The following is a 12,572-nucleotide window of genomic DNA, read 5'->3' on the forward strand; positions in this document are numbered from 1 at the left end:
CTGAGTGGTAATCATGTGTCATCCTGTTTTAGACCTCTGGACGGTCTGAGCACATCACGTCCCTCCATTCAACCGCACAAGAGCCACAAGCATTGTCAACATTGTTTGGCCGCCAGAACGTATGTTTTAAAACAGTTTTGGTAGCACAGTGGGCTACCATACTTGAATAATGTTCGATCACTTGAATGTACAAGTTCTCGCCCCCGTAACAATTATTGGTGTTTCATGCATAACCTAACATGTAGCTGCTCAATGGCAACCTTTATTGTTAATTTCGGAAAGCTCAGTTTCACCCAAAATCATAATGTGGGCGTAGCAGTTAATCACCATGTATACGAATTTCCTGGTGTTAGTCATGTTTACGGTGAAGCCATATTTCTTAGGTGGTGACAGAAAAATGTTATTACCTTTGTAGTTTAGTCTTCGATAAAGCCTTACCAGTTCTGTTTTCAGCTATTTTTTGGATGTTTATCATGTGAATTGACAGTCCTTGCAGTCCACTTTTTCAAATAGTTAATGTAACTGCCTGTACCATTTAAAGAGGCCTGATTGGGGTTCTGAAGGCTGCGATTTACGCACGCTAGTGCTGTACCGCCAACAAAGAAACATCCTTCCACAAAAAAAAAGATTTGAAAGTGTAAAGTATCAGCTGCATTATTCTTAACTGGAACATGCTAATTGCAAGGCCTGGGGCTTTTCCTGAAATAACCGTGGATGTTATGAGAGAGGAAAACCACTCAAACACATCTGCCAAGGCCGTTGCTGCTCCAAGATGCGTGCAAGCATTGAGTCTTCTATGCAATACGTTACACCCTTTTTTTTAAACAACCAACGTGCATGCTGAACGTACTCCTGATTGGGCGTGTGCCAGGCGCGTAGCCAGGAATTTTTTTCCGGGTGGAGGGGGTGGGGGGGGGGGGGCCGTGGTCGACCAAAAGATGGGACGGGGAAATATTTAGGCAAGGCATCTTGCGCGTTGTTTTTGGAAATGAAGCTTGAAATACCTTACTTTAACATGCGATTTGTGTATGCACAACGCTAACTGTAAGGCCCACCTTAAGGAGCTTAGATGGTGATGATAATGATGATCACCTCAATTGCCGTTCGCTGGTCTGTGGGCACACCACGGGCGATTCATTCTTCCGCAGAGCAGGTGGTTAGGCGGACCCGCGCTCGTGAGCGTGATCATGAGTGCGCTCGTGAGTGGCGCGCGGTCCCTGAAGTTCGTCGGGCGGAAGTGCAGGCCAACACTGGTTGTTTACTGTCAAGATTCTCGTGTTTTAGATTTTCCTTTAGAAAAGGGACTAATAAGTTTTCTTGTCAGCTATGAAGTACAGTCGAGCACGATTTGAAGGTTATCGCACCAGCATCGAGCGGCCAAGCGTGCCACCAGCCCACACACTAAACTTTTTAACACCCTTAAAGGTGCTAAAAGGGTGCACTCAACATTTTGCACCCTTTTTGCACCTTTTAAGGACTAAAACATTGCTTCGGCACCCAATCATGAGGGTGCCACATATTAAGGGGTGTAAATCTTAACATTTTTACACCCTTTAAGGTGCAAGGAGGGTGTACTGAACATTTTGCACCCTTTTTGCACCTTTCAAGCACCCAAATATTGCTCGGGCACCCCACCTCGAGGGTGCCAAAATTCAGGGGTGTAATCAACAGTTTCATAGGGAGCTACGACCGTTAAAGGGGTGCTAAAAAGTATTTCTTCTCGATTGGGGTGTTACCACGGCACCTTATCGTTAGGGTGCCTAAAAGAACGGTGTGTGAATGCAAGCATGCAAAATTGCACAAAAACAGGCTGAATGTTTAAACCGCACATTGCACTAGTTCACCGCCCGTTGAGAGAATAAATATGAACTCTCCACATAGACCAGGGGAAAGGCTCTAAAATTGCTGTTCGTAAATTGAACAAAACGTGCTGAATGTTTAAATTCCACTCTGCACTAATCTACTGCTTCGAGTGTATCACAAGGTTCGTTTCGATGTCTGGGTGCACGGGAAGGAAAGGCTACAAAATGCCTCTTGTAGTCCTATAAATAAAACTTTTACGCGAGGCATCGGTGTCCTCAACGAAATCGAATTTACCTAAGAATTTGTTCCCGTATTATTATGCCCCGGGCAAAAATTCCAACAAGACTTTCTTGTTGGGCTCACAGCACGCCTGTGGGGCCAATACGAAGTTCTGTCGGCACTCTATCGTTCCAATAGCCTAGTCTTCCAACAGGGAGTTTAACCTTGATGGCGTTTGTGGGGCCAATAAGAAGCTCTGTCGGCACTCTATCGTCCCAACAGCGTAGTCTTCCAACAGGGAGTTTAACCGTGATGGCGTTTACCGGCTCGCCAACACGATAAGTCAACGCCAACAGACGCCTCGTTCGTAATCAGCGGCGCGAGCGCGCCATCAGACAGAACCGACAGACGCCCTGAAGATGGTTTTTAGGGCCTAAACAGCAGCGTCTATGTCTGGCATAGACGCTAGACGTCAACGTTTGTGTTCTGAATTTTCCCTTCAGTAAGTAACAGTCAGACGGACGATAACATAACTATGTGAAGATATGCTTTGGCTCATACCACGGCAAGCGCAATCGTTTGTGGCTGCAGCCTCGGTTGCTCTTCGCCCACAACAAACTGAATCGGCTGTACAGCTTTCTTCGAGGGCGCAGGCCGACGGGGGCGGTCGTGTAAAATCATTTTCGGTCGTCGCTGCCGTAGGGTTGCCACCTTCCTGGTTTTGGACCGGCCTGACCGGTTTTTTAAACAGCGGGCCGGTTGCCGGTCCATATCTAAAACCAGCCGTCATCAGCCGGTTTTTTGGCTTTTGTGCCGTGATTATGCCCGTTTTGGCGTTTTATAAGCGTCAATTCAACAACTAAGACGATAAATACGTGTCGACAAGCATAGGCGTGCGCACAGGGGGGGCAGTGGGGCGGCCGCCCCCCCTAATCATCTGAAGGGGGCGCCAAATTTGCCCCATGCCTTGCGGATGTAACACATGAAAGTAAAATTTCTGCTCATAAATATTTTGTGTGTGTTGCAATTCCATCACATTGAAATAAAAATTTTATAACCATCCCTCTTTGCACTGCGTTCGCACCGCAAGGCCTTCAGTGAGAAGAGGTCGGGAGTTGCTCTGGGGGTGGGGGGGGCGCAGCGGTAAGACTTTGCCCCCCAAATTGAGAACTCTGCGCACGCCTATGTCGACAAGCTGAGCAAAGACACGCGAGCAGAGAAAATACGCGGGCGAGCGCGCTGCCTCAGATGGAGGGGGACCTAAGGGAAGAACAAAATAACGAAATTCTACCGCCGCGGTCAGCAATTGCGGTTACTTTTCAGTGAAGCACATGCAGAGCGATTAACCAAGCTCTCAATCACTTTCAGTACAAACGTTATGTTGATTTCTCTCTAAGAAAACACTACAATAAATGGCACTGCATGTTAAAAAATATGGCGTCTTTTTTCAACACAATCTCCCCTCCCCCCCCGGAAGGCCCGTTTTTTTTGGGGGGGAAAGGTTGTAACCCTACGCTGCTGTTCTGCCTACCTGCTTGCTGTACCTATTACGTCACCGCCACCGCAAATCCCCACTTGTTACAAACTCAGAGATTTTCGCACTGTTAGCAGTCGTTTTACACGATGGGTTTGATGCGCCTGACATGCCAGGAGTGACATCGCTTGTAGTATTAGAGCGACGTTGCTTGTCTGCAAGACGGTGCCGGTCAAACAAGCGTTATCAACGCCATAATTCTAACGGCACATTCCATTTATTTCGTGGCTGCCGTGGCTTGCGCAGAAAAGGTCGGGTTGACTGCGATAGCTTTTCTTGAGTCAAATAATGGAGCTTTGGCTCAATCGCTTGCAGCGCTAGCAATGCGGCCTCGTCTGCAAGACCGGTGCGTGAGAAACAAGCGTTAGGACAGCCAGAATTTCAAAAATGCAGCATAAACTAGACCATCGTTAAAGGAGGCGATGACTAGGCACAAGCGACAATATTCGTTGACAACTTACGTAAGTATAGAGTTGTTTTAGGCGCCTCGAACACCGCCCGCCGACATAGCTGTTTGGACCGCATCAAACTTGCGGTATTAAGCATCGCACGATAAGTACCAATGTGCACGTCGCCAGAAGTGTGTTAGAGTGCTGTGATGCCTTCTCAGGTCGTGTGGCGATGGTGCGCAGCTCGACCTTGAGAAGGCTTTTGACCGGGTGTCCCATGACATACTTTTCAGAATCTTAGAATACACGAATGTTGGGTCTGTTATCTTGGATGGTATAAAGATGGCGTATGCCGGATGCAAGGCGAGCATAATCGTTAACAAAAATTTAAGTGAAAGTATAAATGTTGGGTGTTCGGTCAGGCAAGGTTGTCCGTTATCGCCTCTTCTTTTTGCGCTCTATCTCGAGCCTTTCTGTTTAAAAATAATCAAGCATGAACGAATACGGGGGTTTGGATTAAAGAACACTGAAGTAAAACTGCTCGCATACGCAGATGATATAGCGGTTTTCTGTCGCGATCAAAAGAGCATAAGCGAAGCAGTTAAGGTGGTTAAGTCCTTTTGTGAAAAATCTGGGGCTGCAATTAACTGGGATAAATGTTCGGGATTGTGGCACGGGAACTGGTGCTCAACACCCGCCGTTTTTGAATGTATACAATGGACCACGGCACCAACAAAATATCTAGGGGTGCCTCTGGAGCATTATAGGGATAGCCGAGACTTCTGGACTAACGAGACCGAAAAGTTGAGAGACAAAACCAGAAACTGGCAAGGACGCAATTTTTCTATGTTTGCCCGTGCCACTATCTGCAACCTTTTTTTGTTAGCCAAAGTGTGGTACGTGCTGCAAGTGTTGTGTATGTCTCGTGCTAATGTCCAAAAAATCCACAGAGTATTTGCGGTCTTTATTTGGTCTTCCAGCTGGGAAAGAACCAGTCGCTCTAACATTTTTCGCCCAGTCAAAAAGAGGGGTGTTGGTCTTTGTCATTTATTTTTACGACAAGTTGTCGCAAGGTGTTGTTTTGTGCGGGATCAAAAAGACGCCTTCTTGCGCACTGTAATTCAAGTGCGGTTGAAAAATGTGCTGCCTGACTTTGTTGTGTCTTCAAGTGATATTGTGTGCAGGGGGGTGAAAGGATATTTGCGAGAAGTGGCTCTGTGTGTTGAATTTTTGAAGGTACGATTTTCTTTTGACTACCTGTGTAGTGTTTCCAGGAAGCGCCTGTACAAAGATTTAGTTGACGTTTGTTTACCTGTGCCACTGTATAGGTCGTTATACGGTGAGGGCACAGGGCTTGATGTTTTAAGGAGGGTTAAAAGTATGCCTGTGAAGCCTGCAATGAAGTCCTTTTTTTTAACTACACAGTGAAACCCTTCCCGTAGATACTTGGTTGGCAGAAAGAGGTATTTTTGTGCCGTGTACAACCGACTGCAGACTGTGCAAAAAGCCGGAAACTATTAATCACGTCTTCATCGACTGTTGGGACCCAGTGTTCCACTGGGACGTCCTCCAACGTACGTTAAAGAAAGACTTACCCATAACGCCGCGTGGAATTCGGTTCTTACCTGAAAAAAATGAGGGCGGTGTGCCGTACGATTTGATCATGCTCCTCAGCCTTCATAGTATATGGAGGACGAGAATGGCGGTGAGGAATGCGGATATAAATGCCCGGCCTGTCAGGGAAAATTTCATTGAAAGCGTACAGTATATACGGGAAGTGTTTCGTGCTGAGGATGATCCCCCTGAGTGGTTGCCTGTGCTTGACGATTTAGTGTGCCTTAGAAAGTTTTAAAGCCAAGCAGTCAGCCAAGTAGGGTTGACAGATCAATACATGATATGATGTGTGATGTGTCAAATCAGGCAATAAAAAAAAAAGCCGACATAGCTGTTTGTTAACGCGTCCGTTTACTGTTTTGTAGGTCAATGGTTCGATTCCTCGTCGAACGTGTTTTTTTTTTTACGTGAGGGTTTCATTAGCTCCTTTTTTAACGACCAGGGTAAGCACCTGTTCCTTGCTTTCTATCACGCCGACATTTACCGCCCTCTTCCTAAACCCAAAGTCGCTCGTTTTCTCGCACGTTCTCTCTTGAGAAGCCCGCCGTGAAAACAAAACCAAAACAAACGTCAAACCTCTTTACAATATCAGTATATATGTCAATTACTTTATGTGTATTCACTTTTTGTGTTTAAAAACCTTAAATTTAAGTTGTAAACACATTTCAGACTTTGAAAGCAGAAAGATAATTACCAACATTACAGTAGTAACACAATTTTCGTCAAACATAGAGGTGCTGCATTTGAAGTCTGGCAACTATCTCTCACTTTTGTGTGTGTTTTTTCATGGCGTTTTGTGCCGAGTGGTTGGTGGCGTGATTTAATCTGTTTTATCTATTTCAAGCTTAAATCATAGTTATAGAAGCTTTATGGGTGATGTCTACCCTTCCAACCTACGCGTGTGTTGAACATGGGGACCCCGGAAGAACGATCATCGCCGGATAAAATACTGCGCGTCAAAAGTGGATGACATTGCATCAGAACAAAGCGTGTTCGTGTGTCCGCGAGATGAAGACGACAATGAAGGAGAATTGTACGTTGGAAACATCGTTTTTGCTCGGGTAAGTACGCATTTTTTATTATTCTGTATTTGGTTGGAACGAGTTCTGGTGTTTTTCGCTAGACCCCCATCTCGTTTGCTCTGAGAGCCTACGTGAGTTAGTATACTTGTGTGGCGCGCAGTCCACCGTTTCCGCAGAAGTCAGCATCAATTTACGCTGAAGCTAGACCTTGGCTACGATGCTCGCGCTATGGTACACGGCTGCTAATAATTTCACATCACGCAAGGCTCTTTAACACCGGGGCGTTTGTTTATGTGTCTCTCAAACAGTGCCTTTGCGGTTGCAGATCGCAGTCGCAATTTCGCGTGAGTGGCACAACGCTGTGATTAGTCCTCCCTCGTGAATACCCACGGTATACCAAGAAATAACATGAACAGGAGGTTCCCTGGAAGTGCATGTGACGCGCGTACACGTGATTCCATGGCTGGCGTCTCGTAGGTGTTGTGAAATCTCTCCCCCCCCCCCTCTTTACACGAATTCCGTGCAGTGCGCTTCGCAGCTATTGCGCTCGCGAGACCGGCGACCGTACGCCTCGCGGTCTTCGGGCCACGATATGTGTGCTGTTCTCGTGAAGCTCGACAACAGCGAAATTGCCGTACTCGCTCGCCAACGCGCCCCGACAGCGTACGCGTCGACCGGGTGCTGACGGAGTTGTGCTGGAAGAAAAGCAGGCAAGAGATGAGGGCGCACGAGGTGTAGTTAAACATGAGAATTTACAAAGTGCAAGGTGGAGAAAATAGTATGCAAGGGCCGGAAACGGTGAGAGAGTTCGGGCCGCGCGCCAGCGAGCGAGTGCGGTAATTTACGTTGCCGAGCTTCACGAGTCCGGCACGAATATGACGACGCCCGTCTGAGAGTTCATAGAGGTATAGAATTCACATACGTGCAAATTGAAGGTGAAATGCGCGCATGTGGCCTCGCAGGGAGTTAGCATAGTCTCGGAGTAGTGGGGGAGATTTCACAACGCCTACGAGGCGCCTGCCGATTCTGTCAGAGTAGCTCTCGGGAAGTCTGGGGCTTGATATCAGAGGCATATGTATTGTTTAAATTAGTGCAGAAAATTGAGCCAATTCGCAAGTTCTCATTTTCGCAAAACCGCAGGCCATACAGAGACTAACAAGAAAGCTGTAGGCACTCACTCAACTCGATTTATATTGGAGAATTGAACGTGCAGATACAAGTCAGACATTGAAATGGAGGAGCCTCAACTATCACACACCAGTTCCGATTGAAAGCAAGGGATACAGATGAGCTGCTAGCATGCGTTCCATGCAAATTAGCTCAGTAGCTAGCTTTGCATATATCATGCATACCCCACTCACAGTACCTGCGGGTCTAATAAATACATTCTTACTGTGACCTAAATTTCACTTGGGGTGTTCCGGGAGTGTTCTTAGTAGTGCCTTGGAGGTTACTGTCTTTAAACGATTAAAAATCTACTTGATGTAAGCATTCGTGCTTTGTGTGCGCTCTTCTTGTATTTCAACAAGTGTCCGCACACTCACAGATTATGCACCTGCAGGTGCTGCTGCTGGCTGTCCTGGGTCAGCTGCCTTGCAGTCCAGTTTCAAAGGCTTTGCCAGGGCCTCCCTTGGCCAACCGACACTGCACCTGCTGTACCCAAGTACTGCCTGGCCTTTCGTTGGTGCTCCGTACGCTTTGCCGCCAGGAATGGTCATTCATCCATCATCTGGCCGCTTGGACCACCCGTTCAGAAGTCAGCGCATTTGCTCGACACATCGGTCCAGGCACTGCTGCCATATCGGTGCAACCACCGATTATGTACTTTCAGGTTAGTTATTGCATGTTGTGGAACTTGCCATGATGTATACCTGTTAGCAGTGCTGTGGCCTCTGATTATTTGAAACATTTTCATGAAGCAGTCCTGTGCGTATGGAGCGTGTCATTGCTTAGCAGAGATATTGAAGAGAATCTGGGGCTGACGACTAAAGGGCAAGAAGAGAAATTGAACTGACTTTGAAGCAAGTATTCGTATGTAATCAAGCCAAGCAAACATTTAGGATCTTTCGATATGGTTTTAAACTTGCAATACAAACTGGTCTACTTCAGATCATACTGGTAATAATCATACTATACCGAAAAGTACATCCCGCAGTCTGTAGAATTCTGACAGCGCTTTTTTCAGTCTCTCATGACAGGCACTAATCTCAATGGTTGGAAGATAGTCGAGGTAGCACCAGTCTTTAAAGCAGGAGACGGTACTTCACCATTAAATTTCCCTAACAAGCACCATATGCAAGGTCAGGAAACATTTCATCCACTCTCAGGTCGCTAATTATTTATAAAATCACAATATCACATTCGAGTATCACCACTGTTTTCACAAGGGTTACTTGAGAAACACAACTTTCAGGATTTGTTCACGATCTACATTGATCCATTGACACAGGCTTACAAACTGCGGTAGTTTTTCTCGATTTTTCTAAAGCATTCAATCGCATTGCACACCACAGACTACTTCTCCAACTTCACCCTAATGTCCTCACTTGAGCAAAAGATTTTCATTCTTCTCAAATGCAGTTTACTTCTAATAACTATATACTTCTTTTGCTCGTGCCACTTTGTTGTCCCCCCAGGCAGGTTGCTTGGTCTATCTTCCATGTTGCATATCCTCCCATGTAGGTCTATTTGCAGATGATGTTGTAATTTATCACACAATTTCTTTCAACTACTACCGTCAATGCTTTCAATCTGATCTTAACACAATTACTCCTGGTGCTGCAAATGGCTAATGTCGCTTATCTCTAAAACAAAGTGCATGACTTTAACGGTGGCAAGTCTCGGATTGTAAATACTTACTTCATTAACAACAGCCTGATTACCTCTTGAGACAAAGGTGTTTTGGTAGTCCGGTAGGGGAGGGGGGACTGCATGGTGGATTTCAAAAGGTACATCGATTGGGAAAATAAGACGTGTGATTAATATTTTCATTTGCACTCCAAAACTCGCTTTATTTCATATGTTTAACCCACTGCCGTGGCTAGAGTGGTGTGCTGTGGAGGCGAATGTCGGTTAGATACCGCTTGGTGTAGCCGCTGTTCAGATGGAGGCAACACGTAAAGACGCCCGTGTTTGGAGATTTCGATGCGCACAAAAATACCCAGATGGTCAAAATTAATGCGAAGCCTTCCCCTACAGTGCTCCCCATATCCCAAGTGTAGCTTTGGCGTGTTAAACCACCGTTTTTTTTCATGTTTTTGGTATAGTACCAGCTGCTGTAGCAGGTGCAACTTAACGGTAAAATTATACATAATGTTTCCAAGAGCTAAATATAAAGGCCATATTGAAGTGCGTTTATGGGTCTATCTCATAGCAGTAGTGAAAGGTTATATACTCTGGTGCAGGTTAAGAACGCCAATGGCTCATGTGGTGTAGTCCAGTGTTTGACGGAATGCCGTGTAGGCAGGTAAAAGCATTATTGCAGTGATGAAACGTAGGTCACTGACCAAGTCAAGAAAGCCATTTAACGGTTTGTTGCTTGTTCACGGTGAGCATGTGTCGTGGAAAACGAAGCTATATATTGGGCATTACGCGGCGCAATGAGTTTGCATAGATATGGTGCAGATTGCCATCCATTATGTTGATAATGTTGGGCGTCGTCTGAACAATGAGGGACTCGAGCAGTAATCGAGAAGATAGATTGCACTCAGTTTTCAGTAATTTTGTCTTGTTCCAGTCGACCACGTGTCCCGTCCTCTCACGGTGCTCTGCCAGTGGACTTGTTTTTGCATGGCCCTTGTTCACTTCGTTCCAGTGCTGCATTAATCTTCTGTGCAGATTGCCCGTTTCGCCAATGTACACTGATTTGCATTCAGCGCATGGAATCTAATAAACAATACCGGGAAGCTTGGAGCGTGAGAGGGGGTCTCTCACGCTGACAATGTCAGAACGCAGCTTGCTAGTGGGCACATGCACAATGTATGCACTGCGTGTCTTGAAAATGTGTGCGAGAGTTTCACCGATGTGTGGGACGTAGGTAATTGCTGCACGTTTTGATGCAGTCGTTGTTCTGAATATAATGCCTAAAGCATTATATTCAGAAAGAAGCGAAGAGGGCGACTAGCAAGAATCCACATTGAGATTAGCAGGCAGAAGCGTCCACAAGGCCTGTGTAAAAACGTGCTGCAATTCTCGTCCTACACATCAATCAAACTTTCGCACGCATTTTCAAGAAACACATTGTGCACATCATTCACGTGCCCACTAGCAAGCTATGTTCTGACATTGTCAGCGTGAAAGACCCCCTCTCACGCTTCAAGCTTCCAGGTGTTGTTTATGTTTTGAACAAAAAAAGTGCCATTTAAACGTGACACCTCCTTCCTTGCCGATTTCTGATGCCTGATTGTTCAGTTTGTGGGGATACGTTTAGCAGATTGCTCACATGTCTAACCTGTATTTGTGCTTGAGCAGTCAAACGCTGATGTTAGCAGTGAAGTAGGTGAAAATTGTAGTTTGATTGTAGTTGTGTGCAGATTACCTACATTGTGTTAATTCGTAGAAAAGCAAAATTGAGGTAACCCTGCTAATTGTTCCGCATTGCAGCATTTTATTATGCGAACGTTAAGGAGTTCAGCTGCTTGTTAAAGGTGAAATAAACAGTGGTACAAAAAGAAGAGCATCTACTAAACAGAAATATCTTCACAATCGCAGGATGCCAACGGTCCGCCTACCAACTTGTGTCCTGCATCGTTTCTGCTGGCTGGAGCGGTTCATGGAGCATTTTCCAGCTTCTCAAAGTTTGTGGTCAAGCGCTCCTCCAAGTGAAAGATGCCGCAGAGGGATCTTTTGTTTTAATGCCACAATTTCACGTGCTCAGCAGCAAATTTACTCGTAAGGCTTTTTAAATATTCATCACCCAAGAGGGCATGTTACCTTCGTCTTCGGTGGAATGTGTCTGCACTCAGGTTATTTGTGACAGAAACAAGTGGACCACGTCATGAGAGTCATTGAGGCCTTGTTGATTGTGCATGCTTCTGAAATGACATTTTCATTAAGCTGAATACTTTCCACATATTACGATTTGTGAACAAATTATGGTAAAAGTCATGATTAGTTGTACTACACTGCAGGAAGGAAATGCCAACATACGTTTTAGGCGCCTCTGATATTTCAGATCGTTGGCTGGTGAGCAATAAAACAAAACTGAATTTTTTTTAAAGTAAAATCAAATATTCGTTGTCACCAGTGCATGACCATAGTAAAAGCTATCTAGTCACCAAATTTAGAATTAGACACGAAATGCCAAGAAAAAAAGGGAAAGAAACTAGACAGCTGGCTACAATAAACCAATTCGTAAAATTCCTCAATGTCTATCAAGTGATGATTCAGGCTGGTTAGTTAAGATGTCAGTGGGTTTACACACCCAGCTTGCAGGGAAGCACATGAGCTCCCAATATTAACATGTTTTTAGTGAAGACCGTCTTCCTTCATTAAAGGGACAGACAACCGATTTTTGTCGCATATATGTTCTCTAGCTCATATGAAAGCCAGCGTTTTACATAGCCCGGTAACCACAAGCAATTTTTAAACAAACTGGCGGAAATAATTTTAATTCGGCAGCAAACTTCCTGAAATCGGAAGGGTGGCGGTTCGTAGTGTCGAAACTTGATGCTACAATATGTGTCCCTGTCACGTGAACTGCAAACCTAGCAGCTGCTGTAACTGCTGAAACGTTCATTTACGTATAGAAAACCTTTTAACACAAGTATTTGTACAAGCTTAAATAGTATATGGATTTATAAATATTACTTTGAAAATTCTAAAGACATGCCGCCCGCCGCCGCGGGGTTGCTCTCAGTGTGGCTAACTGAGCCACCATGCCCAGAATCAACGGCAGCGTTCAGCAAACAGACCCAGCGAAGGAGCTGTGATGATTCTGTCTGGGTCAGGGGCGTTTGTTCTGCCAAAATATTTGATTTCAGTCTCCAAATA

The 12,572-nt window shown here is 45.4% G+C and overlaps 1 long non-coding RNA gene across 1 annotated transcript; it reads left to right on the forward strand.

Annotated features, from left to right (window-relative positions):
• Nucleotides 1–6,235: 6,235 nt before the first annotated feature.
• On the forward strand, nt 6,236–12,226 carry LOC144173707 (uncharacterized). The gene is made up of 3 exons (XR_013323368.1): nt 6,236–6,620; nt 8,143–8,412; nt 11,292–12,226. It is a non-coding gene; the product is annotated as an uncharacterized LOC144173707 (long non-coding RNA).
• Nucleotides 12,227–12,572: the final 346 nt, after the last annotated feature.

The sequence above is a fragment of the Haemaphysalis longicornis genome, unplaced genomic scaffold, assembly GCF_048455015.1.
Source record: "Haemaphysalis longicornis isolate Haplotype H1 unplaced genomic scaffold, Haemaphysalis longicornis Haplotype H1 scaffold_3, whole genome shotgun sequence".
NCBI classification, from domain to species: domain Eukaryota; kingdom Metazoa; phylum Arthropoda; class Arachnida; order Ixodida; family Ixodidae; genus Haemaphysalis; species Haemaphysalis longicornis.